Consider the following 19,768-nt stretch of genomic DNA (forward strand, 5'->3'; position numbering starts at 1 on the left):
ATGAGATCTCTTGCAAAAGTAGCACTCTCTAACAATAGGATCATAACTAAAATTACTGTATTTCAAATAACCCAGTGCAGGGCTGGATGAGGGAATGGAGTCAAAGCTGGAAAAGGGTTTCAATACCAAGAAGGGGGAGCTATTAAAGCTGCATTTGTTTTTGCAGCCAGGAGTTTTCTGATGGTTCTCTGATTGTTGGTATGTATCTTACGTTAGTTGAAAAAGTGGTTTGCAGTGCCCTTCCCCTAAAGAGCCAGATTCGGTAAATGTAGGCAGGATGGGGTATCTGCATTTTTAACAAACTCTCTAGGTTATTCAGATGCAGGTGATCTGAGGATTGTACCTTGAGAAACACCAAACATTCAAAGCATTGCTGCTTCAGATTTTCTGTACAGAAGGTAGAGTGTGGAAAGCTCTCCAGTTGGAAAGGGTGGCTAGGGGGAATTGTCCGGAAGTTTGTTTAGAAAGCAAACACTCTGTATGCTTTTTTGTTTTGTTTTTTTAAAAATAAGTTTATTTACTTATTTATTTTTGGTTGCACTGGGTCTTCGTTGCTGCGCGTGGGCTTTCTTTAGTTGCAGCAAGCGGGGGCTATTCTTTGTTGCGGAGCACAGGCTCTAGGTACGCGGGCTTCAGTAGTTGTGGCTCACGGGCTCTAGAGCACAGCCTCAGTAGTTGTGGTGCACATGCTTAGTTGCTCCGCGGCACGTGGGATCTTCCCGGACCAGGGCTTGAACCCGTGTCCCCTGCATTGGCAGGCAGATTCTTAACCACTGCACCACCAGGGAAGCCCTCTCTGTATGTTTATTTGAGGTGATGAGGGGCTCCTGGGGGACACTGGTGCATCCATTGGTTAAGGGATACTTAAGTGTAGTGCTTCTTAAACATTAATGTACACACAGATCACCAGGGATCTTGTTGAAATGCAGATTCTAATTCAGGTGGGTCCTGAAAATTCTGTATTTCTAACAAGCTCTCAGGTGATGCCAGTGCTACTGGTCCCAGGACCGCACTTTGGATGGCAAGATTTTAAATGACAGTGGGGTTATGTCATGGAGAAAGATATGGTCAGAAATTGCCTGTGAAGTGGAAAACCAAGACATGAAATTCAGCCACAGTCTGAAGAAGACAATCCAAAGGGTGAGCAAATTAGAATCATGAAAGGGGAAATAACTAAGAGTGAATCACCAAGGCTCTGGCTCTCAGCCTTCTTTTTCTCCACATGGAGGATGTTTGGTGTCTGCATGAAAAGAGGGGATCATAAATAAGGTCACAGGCCAGGTCCTATCAGACAAAAAGGTCCAGCAAAGTTTCTTAAAGAAACACACCGTTTTCTCTGATTAACAAACACACCTCCCACAAACCACAAAATGCAACTTTGCAACACAGGATAACTGATTATCACCACAGAAGTTTCAAAAACCAAGATTTTATCATATCTTCCTTGGCTGAAAATCCTGGATGGTTCCCCACTGTTAGGGACAAACCCGTACTTCTGAGCCTTGAATTCAGTTCCCTCCATATTCATCCCTACATTTCCAACACTAGCTCTTACCAATATTTAGTTTTCAGTGCAGGTTACACTTACCTACAGGGTATTTCCTACTTGTAAGCCTCTGCTTCAGTCAGTTCTTTGCTGGAATACCCTTTTTCTAATATAGTCTTCAAAGACTAGTATAAATATAATAATAATGATGATACAGCAACAATCTGTGTTCAAATAGTCCTTCCTATTCGATAGGCATTAACATTATCAGAATGAACCCTCACTCCAGTTCTGAAAGATATGATTGTCCATTCATTTATTCAGCAAATATTTATTGAGCCCCTCATGTGTGCTAGGTACTCTCTAGGCACTGAAAACCTAAATAGAAATAGACAAGTCCTTCCTTCAACAGGCTTATATTCCAGTTTTAAGAGATAGTGAAATAAACATACTCTATGTCAGTGATAAGTGCTGTGGAGAAAAATGAAGCAGGCTCTGGGGATAATGATAAAGGTAATTGAGCAGATACCTGCATGGAGAAACTATTATCCTGAGGATAATGCAAAAGGCACGCCTGACATGTTTTGGCAAGGGGAGTGTGACTGAAGAAGAGGATGGTTGGAACTGAGGTCAGAGAAGTGGGGGAGGTGGTGCTAAGTCATATAAGAGGGCTTTCTAGGTTAGTCTAAGAATTTTGCCTTTTCCTCAAAGTTAGATGAAAGCCATCATCCTTTTCAAAAGAAAATTGATGATGGGAATAAGGGTAGAATCAAGGAGACCTATTAGGAGGCTACTGCAAAGATCCAAGTGAGACATGGTGGAGACTTGGCCCAAGGTAGAAGCAGGGTAGGTGGAGAGAAGTGGTCAGATTCTCGTTGTGTTCTGAAGGTTCAGGAGGCAGAATATAAGTGGCAGTGAGAGAATGAGGGAAGCTAAAGACAAATAAATTTTCTGGTCTCTACAACTGGCAGGATGGAGTTGCTATTTGTTGTTATCTTATAGATAGATAAAGAATTTGAGGTTTCAGGAGGTTAAGTAACTCCTCCACGGTCAACTGTCTAGTTGTCTGTTATAGGTTTATATGGAGAGGTTGAGTGGTAGTTCCTTTTCTCCATCTCCTCAAGAAAATAGCCTTTACTAGTATAAAGACAACACTAAGGCTGGGGAGGGGTTGTGGAATTTTAGGATTTCCAAGTATCTCCCTCGAAAATAACAGACCCAGGTTGGGATGGCTGCAGGATGCCTGGGAGACAGGTCACTAAGCACTGAGATCCTGAAAGCAGCTTTAAAAGTGTTGCGGGGCTGCTTCCCTGCCTAGAATGGAGAAGACCTCTGGAGAGGACTGTCTCTGGCCAGACAAAGGAGGATCAATAGCATAACCATAATCAATAGCATAATCCAGTTTCCTAGGGCCACTCAAACCCTGGAGGTCATATATAATTCACTGTAGTGGGGAAAAGAATCCCAGAAATAACTCTTGTCCACCTTGATGAGTGGGGGCTCTGAGTCATATATTTTTTTTTTGTCTGTTTCTGTTTTTTTTTTTTTTTTTGGCCGCACTGTGCGGCATGTGGGATCTTAGTTCCCTGAACTGGGATCAAACCTGTTCCCCCTGCAGTGGAAGCACAGAGTCTTAACCACTGGACTGCCAGGGAAGTCCCGAGCCATGTTTTATTTGAATGAACAAATAAATAAATACATAAATAAATAATAAGGGGACTTCCCTGGCAGTCCATTGGTTGGGACTTTGCCTTCCAATGCAGGGGGTGTGGGTTTGATCCCCGGTCGGGGAGCTGGGATCCCATATGTCTCAGGGCCAAAAGACCAAAACATGAAACAGAAGCAATCTTGTAACAAATTTAGTAAAGACTTTTAAAATGGTCCACATCAAATAATCTTTAAAAATAATAATAATGAAAGAAAGAAATATGATAGGGATGTTTACCATGGTATTGCTAATTAAAAGAAAGCCTTGGGGGTTTCCCTGGTGGTGCAGGGGTTGAGAGTCCGCCTGCCGATGCAGGGGACTCGGGTTCGTGCCCTGGCCTGGGAAGATCCCACATGCCGCGGAGCGGCTGGGCCCGTGAGCCGTGGCCGCTGAGCCTGCGCGTCCGGAGCCTGTGCTCCGCGGCGGGAGAGGCCACAACAGTGAGAGGCCGGCGTACCGCAAAAAAAAAAAAAAAAAAAAAAAAGCCTTGGGAACAACCCAAATGTTCAACAGTGTGGGAATGGTTGGTTAAGTTACGGTGTTTATATAGAGCGTAATACTACGCATCTGTTTAGAAAGCTGGAACCAGATCTGTATTTATGGAAATGGAAAGGTGTCCACAACGTGTTGCAAAATGAAAGGATCAATTTACAGAACGGTATGATTCTGTGTAGGTCACGCTACGGGCATACATATGCATACACAAATATATGTATGAAGAGACGGTTGGAAGCAAGTTCACAAAATTTTAACAATGCTTATCTGTGGCTGGTGAGGTTTATGTAATTTAGTTTATTTCCTGCTTTTCTGGATCAATTGAATTTTTTTTAAATGAGCATGTCTCAATTATGTAATCAAAAGAACTTTTTCATCTTAGAAAAAATCTGTTACCTAAGATTTTTTTAAATTAATTAATTTATTTTATTTATTTATTTTTGGCTGCGTTGGGTCTTCGTTGCTGCGCGCTGGCGTTCTCTCTTTATGGCGAGCGGGGGCTACTGTTCCTTGCTGTGCGCCGGCTTCTCATTGCGGTGGCTTCTGTTGTTGAGGAGCATGGGCTCTAGGCACGCGGGCTTCCATAGTTGTGGCTCGCAGGCTCCAGAGCGCAGGCTCAGTAGTTGTGGCTCGCGGGCTTAGTTGCTCCAGTGCATGTGGGAACTTCCCGGACCAGGGCTTGAACCCACGTTCCCTGAATTGGCAGGCGGATTCTTAACCACTGTGCCACCAGTGAAGCCCTATTACCTAGGATTTTGCAGATTTACCTTTAATTATGCTGTAAAACTGTTTTATCTAAAGCTAAATATAAAATATTCATTAGACATTTTGCTCCTTAGAAAATTTTTATTGAGCCTCAATTTTCATCAATTAAATGTTGAAAAAGTTAAGTACATTAAGTGGTGTCTCCAGATGCTAACCACTAAGCACTCAGCTCCATTTCCTGATTTTTAACATTACTTTCCTTGGGCTTTCTTGCTAACAAAAATTAAGTGGTAATTATTTTTTTTAACCGCAGTTATTTCCACAAATAAGATGACATGAAGTCCACTGCTATTAATTTTTACTGAGGCAGAAATAGTTTTGAAACAACCAAAAGAAAAAGTCCTGTTCAAAATCTGGGATTGTAGCACATTTATCACAGTGATCTTTCTTCTCAACTTGATTACAAAACTATATGACCTGGCAAGTTACTTTTTCTTTAATCCTTGAAGTGCTAGTGCTATGGACACTGCATTTATCTATGTGATCTTTCTAAATATATACCTCTTGGATAAGTAGATCAGGTCAAATCAGGTGAATTGGTTGAATTCCAAGTCTTGGAGCGTTGACTACTAGGCCATACTTAGGTGTTAGAGATGAAAATCACTGTATTAGTTGAAAAACAATTTCAAAGAATTAGAGAGCTATTGACAATGAATCAAGAATGAATGCCTGTAAAATATTCAATTAAAAAAATCAAGAATTCTGCTACACCTGTTATATAGTCAGTAAAGGAAGAGGTTTTATTTTCTTTTGTTCACAAAAAGCAGGAAGAGGAGAAAGGGGAAAAAAGGAGGAAGTAGAAGATCATGAAACTCATATAAATTTACTGGAAAATAGGTGAAGAAAATGGAAGCAAAATTTACTTCAGAAAATTTTAAAATCAGTGATATTGAAATGGGGCATAGATCATAAGATGTTATACATGATGGAAAATGTAGATCTAAGAAAGGAAACTTTGGGGGAGGGAACTAATTTTTTAGACTCTTCCCTCTCCTTCAATCTCTATACTTAATTAGTCACCAGATTCTGCTGATGGTTGAATCCCCAGCAAAACTGGAAGATACTACAAAATGGCCTTCCACCTGTACCTGGTTCTGACTTCATGCCATTGATCCTATCCCAGGTTTTTACTGTAAATCTTATTTCTAAATGGCTTTGCTATCAATGAAAGATAAATCTAAAACTCTAAACTGTAGTTTGATTTCATTTCACCCATGGAGTTACTTACCTTTTAAGAAGGGATGCTTGTATGAAAAAGCCTTCAAAACTTCTGTGCATCTTCAGCCTGACTTCATTCCCTCTTGGATTCCAAGCCAGACCAGTGTTTCTAGTTGTCCCCTGTACATGTTTACCTTGGTGTCCTACACACCACTCAAACTCAGCCCTTCAAAGCTTGCTCCTCAAGACCTCCCTGGTGGTCCAGTGGTTGCGAATTCACCTTCCAACACAAGGGTCACGGGTTCGATCCCTAAGCCCATGTGTCACAGCTACTGAGCCTGCATGCCACAACTAGAGAGAAGGCCGTGCGCCACAACAAAGAGCCTGCGTGCCGCAGGTAAGACCCATCGCAACCGAATAAATAAATATTTTTTAAAAACTTGCTCCTCCTCCTGGATCCCACATATTCCCTTTTCCTCATCCCTCATATTCTGAAAATTATACCTCCTAATAGCCCTCCATTCCCCGCCCCCTGTTCACACTGCTAAGACCTTAATTCAGGCACTAATCATTTCTCACCTGGACTTGCAATTATTTCTAAATGGTCTTTCTGCCTCCAATCCATCTTCCATTTGGCCATCATTCTAAAATGCACAATTGATCATGTCAGTTGCCTGCTTAAAAATTCTTTAGTGGCTCCTCATTGCCTTCAGGATAAAAAACAAATACATGAACATGGCATTTAAGGTCCTTTTTGAGCTTGTTCCTGTCTACTCCTGTAATCTTTCTCCACCTCATTCTTTAAACATACTGCACCCCAGTCATGCTGAATTAATTGCTGTTTTTTCAAACAAGCCATGCTCTCTTACTTCTGGCCCTATAGTCAAGCTGTTCCTTTAGCCTGAAATGATTCCCCTTTCTCCACTTTACCTCCACCTGCAAGCTCCTACTCATCTTTGAAGACTCAACCCATGTCCTCTTTTTTTCTGAAGATTTGGCTGATCTATTTAGGCAGAGTTTCACATAGACGTTTATTCCATAGAATCTATAGTATAGTGTTTTATTTATTGATGCATAACAAGTCATCCCAAGACTTACTAGTTTAAAACAATAATAAACACTTATTATCTCTTATAGTTTCTATGGGCTGGGAATATGGGAGCCACTTGGCTAGGATGTTCTGGATAGGGTGTTCTCATGAGGCTCAGTCAAATGTCAGCTGGGGCTGCAGTCACCTGAAGGCTTGAATGGGGCTGGAAGATCCACGTTCAATGACGTAACTCACTTGGCTGGCAAGTTGGTCCTGGATGGTGGTAGAGGCCTCAGTTCCTCCTCTTGTAGGCCTTTCCACAGAGCAGCTTAAGAGTCTTCATGAGGACTTCTCTGGCTGTCCAGTGGTTAAGACTCCACACTTCCAATGCAGGTGGGCAAGGGTTCCATCCCTGGTTGGGGAACTCAGATCTCGCATGCTGCGTGGCATAGCCAAAAATAAATAAATAAGAGGCTTCATGAGATGACTGCTGGCCTACCCCAAAGCAAGCAATTCAAGGGACCAGAGCAGAAGTTGCAAGTCTTTTACAACTTACCCTTGGAAGTCAACCACTGTAACCTCTGCCATACACTGTTGTTCACATAGACTAGCCCTGATTCATTGAAGAAGACGACTATATAAAGACATAAATACAAAAAAGCAAGGATCTCTGGGAACCATCTTGGAGACTTGCTATGGCATATAGAATAACAGATACAGTACATCCTATCTCACTAACCAGTGACTACAAAATATGATCATTCTTACTTTTATTGTTCAAATTATGATGGCATAAGCCCTCAGGGCCTATTTCCTGCAAAAGGCAACCTCCTTCTCTCCCATATTTCTTTTTTTTTCTTGTATTTCTGACATAGCTTTTGTGTTCTCAGAAACAGTCCCTCCTGTACTTCTGCCCCAACTTTCTGGACCTGCTGCAGCCTTACTATCTCTCACCTTTATGAGGACAGTGGGCACCACTGTTTTGCACAGATGACTGTCACCATTGCTTCTATAATTAACTTTAGGAAGTGCTTGATATTCTTCCAAGAAAGTAGAACAAGCTCAAGAGCACAACTGAGGCCAGGGTGTGACAGTTAACAAGTCTTTTCAGAAGGCTTGGGAATACCAGAAAAGAAGTGTAATAGACAGGGTAACTTACACTGCTATTAGTAGTGGCTACTCTGAGATGTCCACAGTCTGAACATCCTCAGAATGGTACAAACCTAGGTCCTCTGGAAACTCTACCACCACCAGATGCCCTATGTCCTACAAAAGACAAAGTACAGCACAATCTGTCATCAGTCTTAATTCCTAAGGTCTGGGATTTTCAGTCTGGGATTTTAATACCACAGGTAGAACTCAACCATCCACGCCAGGGCATGCTGGGCCAAGCACTCTCCATTTCTTGTTCACAGCCTGTCCTCCAGCACTAGCTGAAGAGAATAAGCCTGTGCACTCTCCCAGCATTCCTTTCCATCCCACTTCTATGATCCTCACAAACAAAGAATAATCCAAAGAATAGTCCTCTCAACTCTGCAAAGATATGCAGCAATGCATAAGCATAGGATAGTCCAAATCCACACTTAGGGAAAAACATTTTCGCATAGAAATCTTAATCTATCGAAGCCTAAAACTACTGAGACATCTTGTTAACAGCCTGAAGCATCTACGTTTGCTTTACCTTAATTATTTCAGGCCTTCCCCAAGACTAGACCTGGGTAGATTGCTTTATATTTACATAGCCCAAGAGATGACTTCAGGGTGTTTCCTAGCACTAAGGAAGAGTTAGTACCATGGGGAAATTGGATCCTTTGCTTTTAGAAGGTAGTATTTCCAGCTGCTTTACTCATCAAGGTTAAAAAATAAAATCCTGGCTTCAGCCAGCCTGGTTATATCACTTGCCGTAATTACTTCCTGGAAAGCATGTCTCCTCTTCATCACAGAGCCCAGAGGTCAGACAGCAAAAATAGGAGCTGAAGGGAATAAGTAGTGCCTGGAGATAGAAAATAGTGTCAGGCAGATTGTCATATAGAAACAGTGGGCTGCCGTGAAAGGACAAGAGATTTTGGAGCCTGGCAAATGTAGGTCCACGTTATGGTGGATGCTTCCCTTATGGTGAGGTGACTCAGACTTAGCTTCTCTGAGCCTTGTAAATGATGTAAAATGATGGTAACAATCTCTACCTCACAGAGTTGAGGAGTAAATGAAAAAATATATAATCCAGCCCTGGCAAGCAGGCTACACTCCAGCTACAGCACTGGATGGTAGGAATAGAGTGGTGAGCAGATAAAAATGAGTCACTGTCTTCACTGAGGTTCCAGTCCAGAAGGGAAGACAGGCATTAAACAACGAACTACCTAATTACAATTGTGATGACTCTATGACAAAGAAGCACAGGGTAACATAAGAGAAGACTTGACCTAATTTAGGCTGGCAGGGAACGTGGTCTTAAGGTAGTGATGCCAAAGGTGGGGAGTCTGGGTTAGGGAGAACATGTTGGGTTTCAGTCAGAGCATTGTAGGCTGCTGGAAGGTGCTCAATAAATGGGAGCTGCTATAATAATTACTATTATTATTATTAATTTAGTAAATATTTATTGAGTATCTACCATGTGTACTGTGCTACTATGCATACTGAGGGTACACTAAATGTGTGAATTTGAGCAAATATCTTAACCTCTTTGAGCCTCATTATGTTCATCTGTAAAATGGGGATATTAAGACTATCTCTTAAGTCTGTCTTTGAGGATTCATGAAATAGTGTATATAAAGTGTTTAACATAGTGCCTGGCAAAAAGAGAAGATAATATATGTTAGTAATTATTATTACTGCTCATTAGTCAGGGCCAGCTACATAATTTGCGGGGCCCATTGTAAAATGAAAGTACAGGGCCCCTTGTTTAAAAAGTAATAAAAATTTCAAGACAGCAACAGCAGAGCATTGAACCAACTTCGTGACCCTGTGTGATGGCATAGTTAACATGGTCATGAAGACAGCCCTGTCACTAATTATATCATATATATATATTTAAATAGCTTAACTATCCAAGAAGTTTGAATTGGGAGGGTGGGGGACGCAACTTCTAGAACTTAATCTGTTGAATTTAGTTTATAAGAATAAAATATAAGCATATTCAACATATCAGTATATCAATAGATGATCGGTGATTGCATTTTCCTCAACATTTTATTATGAAAATTGTTAAAGCGCAAAATTATAAGAATTTTATAATGAACACACATATATATATATACACATCACCTAGATTCTACAGTTAACATTTTATTATATTTGCTTTATTATGTATTCATCTATCCATTCCTCAAACCATCCATTAATCTATCTTGTTTTCGGTGCATTTCAAAGTAAATTCCAGATATCAGTATCACTTACTAAAATCCAATTTGTTTTTTTTCCTTCTGATGTAAAACTGACATACAGAGGAATGCACAAATCTTGGCTAAATTTGTTGAGTTTTGACAAATACATATACCTCTGTGACCCAAACCTTTAAAACATTATCTATCACCCTAAAAGTTTCCTTCATACCTTTTCCCAGTTTATCTCCATCCCCAACTTCCCAAGAGACAACTACTGTTCTGATTTTTTTTTTCTGGAGCTTGAATTTTTCAAAAGTACTTGATAAGTATTTAGCTTCAGTGCTTTCTCAAATGGGTGCATAGAAAATTCAGCAGACTGTAAAATAGGAAAGATAATTCTAGAATAATGTGGTACAATCAACAAATACTTGATGAGTCAAAGAGTAAAACTAGTGAAATCACTTGAATGCTTTTTCTTTATCATTTATTTATTTATTTATTTATTTAGACCATGCTGCAAGGCTTGCGGGATCTTAGTTCCCCAACCAGGGATCCAGCTCGGGCTCTTGGCAGGGAAAGCTCTGAGTCCTAACCACCGGACCACCAGGGAATTCCCAGCTTTTTCTTTTTAATAGTTTCATTTTTGGGTAAAAATGATGACAATGTGTATTCATATGTGAATAATATGAAAAAATACAGAGAGGAAAACCACCCATCATGGAGAAATAAACATTTTAAATATTTTGAAGACATTTCTCCTAGATATCTATGCATATATACATACAGTGATATATGGATGACATTCGATAAAAATGGGATCATACACATGTAAGATCTGTTTCTATATCTTAACAAAATGCTGTACTGGGTTACAACATGAGTACATTTTACATGCTGATTTATGATACCAAAATGCCCTGCAAAAAGGAGGCACCAATTTACATCAACTGACTGTCTAAGTTTTAAATTCTTAAGAATGGAAAATAAATGTTTGTTTTATATTTTTTCCTTTAGGGTAGAAAAGAGGGAAACACATGAAGGGCTAATAAGTGCCCCTAAAAGCACAGCAGATCAATCCAGTTGAACTCAATTCAATAAACAATTACTAAGCAAAGATAAGAAGAGCTGCTGGGAACAGAAAGATAAGTCATGAACCCAATATGCAGAATACTCATACCCTAACAGGACAGTTTCCTTGACTACAGTGATTTATCCTCCCTTGAGCCTACATGATGAGGGAGGATCAGAAGGATCTACTGCTGAAGGGGCACTGAGTCCTCCATTAAATTTGGTACAAAACTCAAAAGATGTAAGTGAAAATCAAGTCACCCTCCTGTCCTTCTTCCCCAGATTCTTACCCCCACCCATTGTTCCCCTCTCCAGAGTTTTCCACTGTTACTGATTTCCTGTATCTCTTCCCAGAAAATGTTCTGCATATACATATATATATATACACAGGCATATGCTGAGCAGGCAAAAACATTAATTGTCCACTCATTGCTTACTCCTTCAAGCAATTTTAAAATACAATTGTATGATACCTACACATAATTGTGCACATTGCTCTAAAAGTATACCTTGGAGATTGTTCCATATTTACTCATATGTGGGTGCTTCATTTATTTTTAACTTAGAGATCATTACACAGCCACTCTTAGGGAGCTTCTTCATTCTTTTTTACCATCTACACAATATTCCATTGCGTGAATGTATTTATTTAACCGGTACACTATTGTTGGACCCCTAGGTTGGTCCCAATATTTTGCTAATATGATCCTGCAATGAATACCCTTCTAGATACTGAAATCAATTTTCAGTAAGAAGTGATTGTGTGAAGGTAGTAATGTTTGGCTTCAAATCAAGTTAGTAAGTAGTTGGTACAGACATTTGTTGGGTTATCGATGAATACTTAAAAGTACAAAGCATTAAATATATATGCTGTGTCTGAAGTATGTTCCCCTAAACCACTGTTAAAACAAAAGAAAAGCATAAGAGCCAACAGGAAATCTCCACCCACTTAGTCAGACTCCTCAGGAGCAGTAAATAGACAGGCCTTATCCAGTATCTTCCAGGTTCACAGTGGAGCTTTGTCACACTGGTAGTGAGAACGCATTGTAGAGTCCATGCTTTGGCACTAAAAACTTCCCCTAGAGAGTTAGGATCTAGCAGTACAGACATACAAATACTCACTTGTCACACAAATAATTCATCAAAAAGCCTTTGGACAAGCAGGCAGAGGAACAGATTTCCTTTTGCCCTTCCCATTGACTTTTTTTTTTGGAGTTCATTTTGAAATAATTACACTTAGAGAACAGTTTCAAGAATAGCTCAAAGACAAAAACAAAAACAAAACAAAACAAAACAAAAAAAGAATAGCTCAAAGAACTCCACACACTTTTTATTCAAATTCACTACTTTTTAACATTTGGACACTTTTTAACATTTGTAGAACCTTTCTTTACACAGAGACGCATACACGTATGTATATATGTATATACATGAGGTTTTTTTTTTCTGGATTATTTGGGAGGAGGTTGTATACATAAGGCCCTTTTACTCCTTAATACTTCAGTGTATATTTCCTAAAAACAGGGATATTTCATTGATTCTGAGAGGAAAGACTGACCTGGCTGCTTCCATCTGTTCTTTTTTAGAATCATGGACTTTTACAGCTAGAAGTAACCTGAAGGTGTCTAGTTCACCCCCTTTACACACAGGGAAACCCAGAATTGGCAAATGAGTCAGCCAAGGTCATATTGCCAATATCTGGGAGGAGATCCTCTCTTCTGGCTCTTTTCTCTCTACAAGCCACTTGGGATCATCTGGTCCAAACCATTCAATAGATTTTATAAATGAGGAAACTATGGCCCAGAGAGGGTTTATGATTTGTCTAAGGTCACACAAGAAGTTACTTGCCTGGATTCCATAGGTAGCTATAGTTCTTTGCTATGGGGCTCAAGGAGAGGACTAATTTTCCTGAATGTGCACTCAGTGAATAAGCTGATGAATGGACATCTAATGCTTTTGCCTGCCCAGCAATCCTTCCCCCTTCTCCTGGCAACAGCTTTGGGAAACCATCCTTCTTCCATTAGATACAGAGTTAGTGGGACTGTCCTTCAAAGTTCTGCACCCTTCTGGCCATGAAATGGGCATGTAACCCAGCCTAGGTCAATCACCTTCTCTGGGGCATTTGAATCTTGAGGAGAGAGACTCAAGGATTGAAAAAGGTCAAGCTGATAAGGAGGCTGCTTATTGGCTTTTGTTGCTCATCAGCTGTGCTTCCCATCCTGCCTGAGACTTGCTTCTTCAGTGTTTATTTCCATTCCCTGAGCTACCTCATGTCTTTCCAATACTTTCCGTAGGCTTAAGTTGGCCAGGGGTAGTTTCTGTTGTTTGCAAGCACAGGACTCTAACCAATAACAGCTGACTTGAAAAAAATTTTGCTTTCAGTAACACTTGCCGAAACAGAACTGCAACGTAGGTTCCGTAGGAAAAAGTTGGCCCTGGGTACACCCTCCCTCAAAGCTTAGTGTGAAAGTGCTTTTCAGGCTTATCACTATGCTGTTCAGTCTAACTGATGACATTCCACTTTCACGTTCCCTGAAGTGACTGTTCCTTCACAGAGCAACCTTTCTGTTAGTTTGTAGCTCTTAGAAATGTCTCCAGCAAGGGGACATCGCTTAGTCAGCGGTGATTTTAACTCCATTGCCCCCAAACTGTCCATCTGGGTGGTTAGAGTGGTGAAATGCAATCTGACTTGAGCACAATAGCCCAGAGTGGGCTCCCTGCTTGATTGATTCTAGGGCTTGCTGCCAGTAGGAAGTGAAGACACTACTCATTGTCTTTCCTGACAATGTGTTCCTGACCTCCTGTGAGGATGTTTGGAAGGAACTTACACATATGCAGGAACACATTGGTATCTCCAGAATGACATTCAGACAGTGTAGTCTGAATTTGCATCCAGGAAAAAAAAAGTCTCCAAGAAAACAAAATTATCTTCAAAGAGATTCCCAAGCACTTGTTGAAAACAGCTTTTTCTTTCTTTAAAATTTTATTGTTTTAATATTCTTTAAAATAATATATATAATTACATATAATTAATCTTATATATAGTTTAGTATTATAATTGTTAATATAATTACACACAGCAGTTTAGCTTCTCATTAGCCACTCAAGAACCAGATTTTTGCATTGCCAAACATACAATCATTTAACAAATATTTTGGGGTCAACTATGTGCTAGGCACATAGCAAAAACAAACCAACAGGGTCCTTACCCTTACAGTGCTTAGAGTCCAGAGGGACAACAGACATTAATCAAGATGTTATACTTGTACCCCATTACAATGTGTTATAAGTGCTATAAAAGACAAGTACAAAGATCTGTGAGAGATTGAGAATAAATGGTTTTCCTCAAAACAGTTTCCATCATTCCAAGTGAATTTCTTAAAAAGACTAGAGAGCAATCCCTCCCCCTGCCCTATGAGTCTGTAAATGGTCTGTGAATATATCAGCCCAGCCCTGGTCAAAAGAACCATAGAAGATCTAGTCCCCCTTTCAGAGCAAAACCTAGGGGTACTGCCTTTATTTTCTCATTGTGTTAGTCATTATTGTTTTCAAAGCCAAACAGAAGAAGAAAATAAGAAAATAATTCAGTCACAATGTCCTAAAGAGGGCTTCCCTGGTGGTGCAGTGGTTACGAGTCCGCCTGCCAATGCAGGGGACACGGGTTCGATCCCTGGTCCAGGAAGATCCCGCATGCCATGGAGCAACTGAGCCCGTGCGCCACAACTACTGAGCCTGCGCTCTAGAGCCTGTGAGCCACAACTACTGAAGCCCATGAGCCACAACTACTGAAGCCCGTGTGCTGCAACTACTGAAGCCCATGCACCTAGAGCCCATGCTCTACAACAAGAGAAGCCACTGCAATGAGAAGCCTGCACACCGCAACGAAGAGTAGCCCTTGCTTGCCACAACTAGAGAAAGCCTGCGTGCAACAATGAAGACCCAATGCAGCCAAAAATAAATTTTAAAAAAATGTCCTAAAGAATAAAAGACTTCCATTTCAAAGGCAAATACAAATGGGGAGATATATTCATTTTCTATTGCTGCTATAATAAATTACCACACATGTAGTGACAACGCAAATCTATTACCTTAAAATTCTATAGGTCAGAAGTCCAACTGGGTCTCACTAGGCTAAAATCAAGGCACTGGCCTTTCTGAAGTTTCTAGGAAAGTATCAGTTTCTTTGCCTTTTTCCATCGTCTAAAGGCTCCCTTCGTTTCTTGGAGGCTTCCTCTATCTTCGAAGTCAGCAACAGGTTGAGTCTTCATGTCACATTTCTCTGATTTACTCGCTGCCTCCCTCTTCCACTTTTAAGAACTCATGTGATTAAAAACAGATCCACCCAGATAATCCAAGATAAGATCCCCAGCTCAAATTCTGTACCCTTAATTGTACCTGCAAAGTCTCCTGTGCCTTGTAACATAACATACTCATAGGTTCTGCAGATTAGAATATGGACATCTTTGAGGGACCATTATTCTGCCTACTACAGAAGGCATGGAAAATGTTGGTAAAGGTGAAAATAAGTAGAGATGCTTCATTCTGTGTGGACAAATAGATACAACGTGACGCCATTTTTCTACTTATGGTGGTTATCTCTGGGCAGTGGAATTATGGGTAATTTTTCTTTATACATCTCTGTTTTCCAAGTTTTCTACATTACAAATAAAATACTTTTTTTTAAAAAAAAGCATTATATTTTCATTATTTAGGAGAATGTCTGAATTGTTAGGAAGGGCATGTTGAACTATTTCAGAGTAGTGTCATGATGTCTGCAACTCACTGTCAAAAGTTCAGAAAACATGGGGCTTCCCTGGTGGCGCAGCAGTTGAGAATCCGCCTGCTGATGCAGGGGACACGGGTTTGTGCCCTGGCCCGGGAAGATACCACATGCTGCAGAGCGGCAAAGTTCAGAAAACACACAGATACATAGATAGATATGGCAAATATGGCGAAATGGTAACAACTTTTACTCAAAGAGGAGTATATATGTGTGTTCATTGCAATTGTAGTTTTCCTGTACATTTGAAATGTTTTATAATAAAAAGCAAAACTTTAATGGAAAGAGATTCTGTGTTGATTTCATATTATTCTAATTATCATTTTCAAGAATAACTTCAGAGTCTAAGAGTAAGAAGATAAGTCACAAAATCAAGGCACGTTTTCTTCGGCAACCATCTTTGCCACTGATACCAAATTATATAATTAGATTCCAAGAGCTAGAGAGATGGACCTGACTGGTTTCACTTGAAAAGGTCTCATTTCTATAGGGATGCTTGTTCGCTGTCAGTAGCCCACTAATTTCTCCTAGCATTTCATGTGTTGTGCTTGTTAACATGCTGGACTTGTACAGAGGAGCCTGGGTTCTCAAAGCAGTATGCCCAAGGTGGGACCAGCTCTATAATTTGACAAGCCCAGTACAAAGTAAAACTGAGGGACCTTTCGTTTAAAAAGTATTAAGAATTTCAAGACAGCAGAGTCCTCAAGCCCCATGTAAGGTCACACATTCATGAAATCAGCCCTACAGAAAGCCCAGCAGATTCCAGCAACAGTCTTCTCCCACCAAGCCTCATATGCTGAGCATGCTCGGTGGGAATGGGGGTGGAGGAAGAGCAGGCACTGTAGACTCATTTTACTGCACAGTCTGTTTACTCCATTTCAACCAGTCGTCTTAGGGATGCTTAAGATCAAAGATTCCTAAGAAATCTATGAAGTCTCCAAATTATAACCGTTCAGTGAAATGCTTTTGACCATTATCTATGACCGTGTTGTACAGTTGTAGGAACAATGCATTTATGTGAAAGAAAAGCTCTAACGGAGCTTATCAAAAGGAAATACAAATAATTACATTAAAAAACGATGATTTTGGGCTTCGCTGGTGGCGCAGTGGTTGGGAGTCCGCCTGCCGATGCAGGGGACACGGGTTTGTGCCCAGGTCCAGAAAGATCCCACATACCGCGGAGCAGCTGGGCCCGTGAGCCATGGCCGCTGAGCTTGCGCGTCCGGAGCCTGTGCTCCGCAATGGGAGAGGCCATAACAGTGAGAGCCCCGCGTACTGAAAAAAAAGACAAAAAACAAAAAAAAAACCCGATGATTTAAAATGTTATAGTCTTGGGACTTCGCTGGTGGCGCAGTGGTTAAGAATCTGCCTGCCAATGCAGGGCACATGGGTTCGAGCCCTGGTCTGGGAAGATCCCACATGCCACGGAGCAATGAAGCCCGTAAGCCACAACTACTGAGCCCGCGTGCCACAGCTACCGAAGCCCGCACACCTAGAGCCCGTGCTCCGCAACAAGAGAAGCCACCGCAATGAGAAGCCCGCGCACCGCAATGAAGAGTAGCCCCCGCTCGCCACAACTAGAGAAAGCCCGCGCACAGCAACGAAGACCTAGCACGGCCAAAAATAAATAAAATAAAATAAAATGTTATAGTCTTCCTAGAATAAAGAATATACTTAAAATATTTTTTAAAAAACTCACTAGATGAACAAAACCACCACATAGAAAGTCTCTGATATTTTAATTGATAACTAAGTTATTTAAAAACAAACCCAAATGTACCAATAAAAATTCAGAAAGAAAATGCCTCATGTGGCTTTCTGACCCATCCCTTTTATTCTTAAGCATTTGCTGCATTCCAGCTAACATTCTTAAATTGATTATAAAAAGCAAGGGAACGCTTCCAGTAATCAAAAAGGGACTTACACAAGAGTGACAAAAATAAATAGAATTTCTTCTCTTCCTCTTCTTTCTCCCCTTGTCCAGGCTTTTTGCTATTGATATAAAGTATTTATCACTTTTAGGAATAAGACTCCTAGTGTTGATTTTCCCATTTCTGATAAATGATATGGTATTTTTTTAAAGGGCATGCCTCATATGGCTTAGAAAAACATCTGGAAGAATATAGCTAATAAACTGTTAATAGTAGCTAGCCCTAGGCTGAGGATATGTGATGAGGATAGAGAGGATTTTTACTTTCCTTACTGTTGCTTATATGAATATATGCAATGAATATGTATTAGCTTTATCAATCAAAAAACAAAACAAAACAAAACAAAACACTAAAGAAAATTTTTAAAAAGAAAAAAACCCAAACAACCCAGCACGTACTTTAGATCTAGCATGGTGATTTAGGATCAGTCACTCAATCTCTTTAAGCCTTAGTTTCCTTACCTATAAAATGGGGTTAATACCACACAGAGATGTCATGAGGAAAACGTGTGGTAAATACACCCTCAAGTGCTCGCTTCGGCAGCACATATACTAAAATTGGAACGATAGAGAAGATTAGCATGGCCGCTGCGCAAGGATGACATGCAAATTCGTGAAGTGTTCTATACTTTTAAGAAAGGAAATTGAGTTATTTGTAGTGAGGTGGCTGGACCTAGAGTCTGTCATACAGAGTGAAGTAAGTCAGAAATCGAAAAGCAAATGCTATATGCTAACATATATATATGGAATCTGAAAAAAAAAAAAAAAAAAGGTCATGAAGAACCTAGGGGCAGGACGGGAATAAAGACGCAGACCTGCTAGAGAATGGACTTGAGGACATGGGGAGGGGGAAGGGTAAGCTGGGACAAAGTGAGAGAGTGGCATGTACATATACACACTACCAAACGTAAAACTGATAGCTAGTGGGAAGCAGCTTCATAGCCCAGGGTGATCAGCTCGGTGATTTGTGACCACCTAGAGGGGTGGGATAGGGAGGGTGGGAGGGAGGGAGACGCAAGAGGGAAGAGATATGGGGATGTGTGTATATGTATAGCTGATTCACTTTGTTATAAAGCAGAAACTAACACACCATTGTAAAGCAATTATACTCCAATAAAGATGTTAAAAAAAATACACTTTCAATAAATGTACCTTCTCTGAGCCTCAGATTCCTTGCCTGCAAAATGAGGGAGCTGGATTAGTTGTCCATGATCCTTTTGAGAGTTAATCTTCTGATTCCCTCTTTTTATTTTCACAGAAAAAGACTGCTGAATGAAAAATAAATGTCTTTACTTGTCTTCAGGTAATTGTTCTTCTTTTATTTCCTGAAGAACCAGGAAGCCAAAAACCAATGAGCAGTACCTCTGGAATGTCTGGGCAACTCCACCCTGGGCACCTGGGAAATGACAGAGTATTTCCACTCATTAGACTCTCCCTGATGAGGAGAGCTTTCCTTATTGTGAAGAAGATTAAACTTCAGTTTCAAGAAGCTAGTGTGTGCCATTAAAAATATTATATCCTCTCAATTTTAATCTTTGAGTACTCCAGGTCTCCTCTTTAGTTAGTTTACTTACACGTATTTGCAAACCAGATACTCTACTTAAGCAATTATGCAAGTGTTCCATAATTCATGATATCATATGTCATTGGTTAAAATCCAATTAGATGAGTATCACTTAGGGAGGGTTGCATACTGAATGAGTTTACAGAGTAAACTCTGTAAGTTGAGCTGTCTCTTACACATCTCAAATGCTAATGATTGCCTATCTTTCATGGTACCAGGGTAATAATTTTACAATTCGTTCTTTGTTTTTCTTAGATTGAAAAGTAGCATGGATCATAGCAGTGGTAATAATGATCAGTTTATTAAAAAAGTAAAAACAATAAAGGAAGAGAAAGCTACCACATTGGGAAATACTATCATTCCAAATTTCTCAAAACATAACATGCTTTTTATTTAATTAAAATATTGTATGGATACAGAATCGTAGAGAGGAACACCCACATGGCTTAGAATTCAAAATATCT

At 40.2% G+C, this 19,768-nt stretch overlaps 1 long non-coding RNA gene and 1 other non-coding gene across 14 annotated transcripts; one reads left to right on the top strand and one right to left on the bottom strand.

The window, feature by feature from the left end:
* Positions 1-3,661: 3,661 nt before the first annotated feature.
* Positions 3,662-19,232, bottom strand: LOC141279777 (uncharacterized). 13 transcript variants are annotated; one of them, XR_012334649.1, is made up of 4 exons: positions 18,893-19,069; positions 16,879-17,085; positions 8,545-8,635; positions 3,662-7,908 (listed from the first exon to the last, which is right to left on the bottom strand). It is a non-coding gene; the product is annotated as an uncharacterized lncRNA (long non-coding RNA). The 13 variants fall into 13 exon arrangements; XR_012334648.1 differs by having other exon boundaries at positions 3,665-7,081; positions 7,199-7,276; positions 7,802-17,085; positions 18,893-19,228; XR_012334641.1 differs by having other exon boundaries at positions 3,666-4,436; positions 4,956-5,057; positions 5,683-17,085; positions 18,893-19,227.
* On the top strand, positions 18,269-18,373 carry LOC117314055 (U6 spliceosomal RNA). The gene has a single exon (XR_004528738.1). It is a non-coding gene; the product is annotated as a U6 spliceosomal RNA (small nuclear RNA).
* Positions 19,233-19,768: the final 536 nt, after the last annotated feature.

Source organism: Tursiops truncatus, chromosome 10, assembly GCF_011762595.2.
Source record: "Tursiops truncatus isolate mTurTru1 chromosome 10, mTurTru1.mat.Y, whole genome shotgun sequence".
In the NCBI taxonomy this organism is placed as follows: Eukaryota; Metazoa; Chordata; class Mammalia; order Artiodactyla; family Delphinidae; genus Tursiops; species Tursiops truncatus.